The sequence below is a fragment of the Olea europaea genome, chromosome 7 (assembly GCF_002742605.1).
Source record: "Olea europaea var. sylvestris chromosome 7, O_europaea_v1, whole genome shotgun sequence".
Classification (NCBI taxonomy): Eukaryota; Viridiplantae; Streptophyta; class Magnoliopsida; order Lamiales; family Oleaceae; genus Olea; species Olea europaea.
In genome coordinates this window covers 26,344,036-26,348,122 of record NC_036243.1, presented here as the reverse complement: position 1 = coordinate 26,348,122, position 4,087 = coordinate 26,344,036, and the positions used below count along the sequence as shown (strand labels likewise).

At 33.7% G+C, this 4,087-nt stretch overlaps 1 long non-coding RNA gene across 1 annotated transcript; it reads right to left on the bottom strand.

The window, feature by feature from the left end:
* On the bottom strand, positions 1 to 1,287 carry LOC111397599. Its single transcript, XR_002703281.1, has 2 exons — positions 1,143 to 1,287; positions 1 to 101 (listed from the first exon to the last, which is right to left on the bottom strand). It is a non-coding gene; the product is annotated as an uncharacterized LOC111397599 (long non-coding RNA).
* Between the last annotated feature and the right edge of the window lie 2,800 nt (positions 1,288 to 4,087).

The window sequence follows — 4,087 nt, the reverse complement described above, 5'->3', positions numbered from 1 at the left end:
CCTTTTCCTTTCTAACAAGCTGAAAGCTTTGAACAAGACCAGTAGTTGCAAAAACTTCGTGAAGTGGTTTAGTCACCTAGGTGTGAATGTTTCCGACATACCTGCATTTTCTCGGAAATAAAAACCCAAACCTACATTCACGTAAAATCTTTTGAACATTGTAGTCAAAGATTCGGGGCTGAAATGGTTCCAAAATGTTAGAGCTTCTTCTGTTCCTATAATTCTCATATTCAACAGTAAAATGCATACCAGAAACACCTCTTTTTGGATCAGTTCTGAAAAAGTCCTAGTAACTTGGGGTTGACTACATGAGTCTTCCTTTATTATTGAATGGTCCAATAAAACTAGATATTTTAATCACATTATCATAAAATATTAATTTTGGTGTACATGCCCCTCTTCTAACATGTTTTCTTTTGGGACCTCATTGATTCTTGTGAAAAAGAACTTCTCCGAATTTACACGATACATATCTAACAATTCAAGTCATCATTTTTTCTTTTTTATCTTCAATGAAGTCACCTCGACTTGTCGTGGGTATTCATTTCTGATTTTATCCATTCTTCTATGGCCATATATCCATCTTAAAATTTGTATTCGCCTTAAGAACAACTGCCTTTATCATGGACAAAATTTATTATGAACAAGTATAGTTGATCTAATAAGCGTTGGCAATTGCCTTTTAAAGTGAGTACATATTTCACAAAATATAGAACTCTTGTAGCATTGCTCCATTTCATTATGTGAGGTTGGTATGTAAATTAATCAAGTTGCTATTATCCTTATTCCTTCTTAACGAAATTGGACATTTCAATTAATGTATTTAGTTCTACTTAACCAAAAAACCTATAAATTTCAAAGTACTCCTCCATGCTTCTACTTTACAGTTTATGATGTTTATCTGCGTCTTGGCTCAATGAACTAAAACTACTATAGCTAAAACAAAAAGATTTTGCCACCAAAGTATGCAAAATGATTTCTATAGTAAATCTTTGTGGCTTGAAATTGAACTAATTTTGAAATATATATTGCACCCTCTCTCAAAATTTCACAGTCAGACTTGTAATTGAAGTACTTCTGAAGATAAAATTGTAAATACCTCCAACAAAGTAGTGGTCAAGGTATTAGAAGAAGAAAAATACCTCTCTAAGAAGCACAGCTTCTGGAAATGGCCCGGTGGCTTCATCACGTTTAGGAACAAAGCGATGGTTACTCTCTCTTTCTTTGCTGTTGCCACTGTTAATGGGGTGCCCCTGAACCTCACCTTCTGTAAAGAAAGAGGTCAAAAGCCAGAAGTTCACTTACGCCGATTTGCTGAAACCAAGAAACGATAATTCCCATTTAGAGAGGAGCAGCCACTGGAAAATGGGTTCACCAATAATTTTCCCATTACAAAGAACCGTTAATGGAAAGGAAAGGGTTAAGAAATCGACCTAGGCCTTGCGGTCATTGATCTCGAGCTTCAGGTCCTCTTTCGCAACGCCGGCTTCTGCAACGGATCCTTCTTCTTCATCGTCTTCGTCTCCTTCGCCCTCATCCCCAGAGTGTATGTCGAAGTCCGATGGTATCGCGATCCTCTTTGTCCCCGTCCCCGTCCCCGTCCCCAAAGTTGATGTCCGAGTCCAATGGAAATGGAGATACAAAGGTAAAGCAAGTATGAAGTGAGAGCCGCCCGGCATAGGCTAGTGGTGCAAAGTACAGACGTGAGGTTATCGCACGTCATGCCAGTTGCAGCGTGGGGTTCCATTCTTAAAATATGGAATTGGACTCTTTGTAAACGTAGTATACTCTTATTTCTTGATGTGTTGGAACACATATCATTTACCTCCCTCACAAAATTTTAGAGATAGGAAGGTGGAAGCCCTTAAGATTGGGGTTCAACCTTAAGTTTGAAGTGAGAGACAACTAAAAATACAGGAAGATATACTAAGGCTGCGTTTGAGGAGTCAGTTAACGGACCCCCACCCCAACCGCTAGACCCCATTAACAGATAATTGACTTCTTGTGATTTCTTTGCAGATTTGGATTTCTTCAACAATACAAATAATCTTTTGTTTAAATCAATGAATATTAAAAAAAAAAAAATACATCATCCATCGTATTATAAGCTAACGAAATTAAAATCTAATCAAATAAAATGAAGAAACCTTGAAGATGGAGATGGATGAAGAACCTTGAAGAATGGAGAGGAGATGGAGATGGAGATGGAGATGGAGATGGAGATGGAGAAACCTTGAAGAATCGATTTTTGGTAAGAGAGAATTTTCACTCTTCAAATTTCTAACGTCCAAAATGGGTTAAAATGGATATTGTGAATTTAAAAAAAAAAATTTACGTTTTTTTTATTTTTTATTTTATTTTATTTTATTTTTTATTTTTATTTTTATTTTTCACTTAAGTTTGATCAAAGGTCATTGTGAAAAAATAGGCCGGTCAACTGGCCATTGGCCGCCAATTCCTTATTACACTCATGAATAGTAAAAAGAACTCATTTTTGAATATGAACAATGTTACGCGTACTGGATTTTTTTTACCCAATCTCTTAACTGCTATTCACAATAAGAATGAGAACCACATGTCGGCATTTTTAAGTTCACACGGGACACGCATGCATTGTGAGAGGGGAGGCACCATTCGGTATCCTCATTCAGTACATATGAAATAATCTATTTGAATAGTAGTGTGAAACGGATACTCAATAATGAATAGTTTTTTTTTTGGATGGCCCCTATTAAGGTAGTGTAGACATAGATAGATAGATAGCCCAAGTTATTTTTTAAAGTTTAATCTTTCAACAATTGAGAGTTAGAGCATCAGTTGCTCCATCTTCATATATCATAATTCACGACAATCTCTAATCAAAATTGATGTACAACCTTTCGTTCCTTCAAAATGTTAGAAGAGTAAATTTTGAGTTAACTCTTGAAATATTTTTTAAAGTCCAATCTTTCAACAACTGGAGTTACAACATACGCTGCTCGACCTTCATATATAACAATTGTCTCTAATCAAAATTGACGCGCCGCCTTTCCTTCCTTCCAAAGGCTAGAAAGAGCATATTTGAAGTCAACACTTGAAATTACTTTTAAGTCCAATCTTTCAACAATTGGAAGTTGATACGTTGCTCAACATTCTTTCTTTCTTTCAAAATGCTAGAAGAGTAAATTTAAAGTGTTTGAGCCCCTGTTGAGAATATATTTTGAAATAGTAGATTAATGAAGATTATGTGGTTAAAAAATAAGATTTTTTTTTTTTGAATTTGCGCGTAACATTACTATTTTATTAAAGAATGTGTGTTTAAAAGAAGATAGAAAAACATATTTTGAGAAAAATGAGGATCAAACAAGAAAATTAAGTTGAAAATTTTAAATTATTATTATTGAAACATTGAATGTTTTTGTTTAGTAAAAAATAAAATCTTATTTATATTCATTGTAAGTGATTTTATTTTTAACTTAGAATGCCCTATGTAAAAATTTGATTTAGAACCCAAAATCTTAAGGTTGCATTGTACATGTCTACTCGAGTTTGTAATTTCTATTATTTCCATTCAATTATAATACATATTTTTGCTCATGGTGGTTTGAGCAAAAATGAAGAAGAAAAAAGCAAATAGTGTGTGTGTTTTTTTTTCCCTTTCTTTCTTTCCTTTCTTTCTTTTTTCTTTTTATTTTTTTAAAATTTAAATGCTTATTCATCTTATCCTCGTAAGTTCATTGTTGACGACCAAATGGACAATGACATCCATTGAAAACCAATGACCCACAAAAACTAAATGTCAGGAACATACTACCCAAAGGACCAAGTTGCTACAACCTACAAGGTCATAAGTCGATTAATGGTGCAATATTCCCTTGTCCTCTACAATAAACATTGTTGGTTGTTTATCTAAAAATAAATAAATAAATAAATAAATAAAGCTTGATTTATTTTATTATAATTTATGAATGATTATTTCTGCTAACTACAACATATATGTTCAAAGTCATGAAATGAAATATACACGGGGATCTCAAAGTTGCCAATGATACATTACACATTTACACAATTTATTTCAAGCAAACTCGGTAGGCCAAATTTGAAGTCC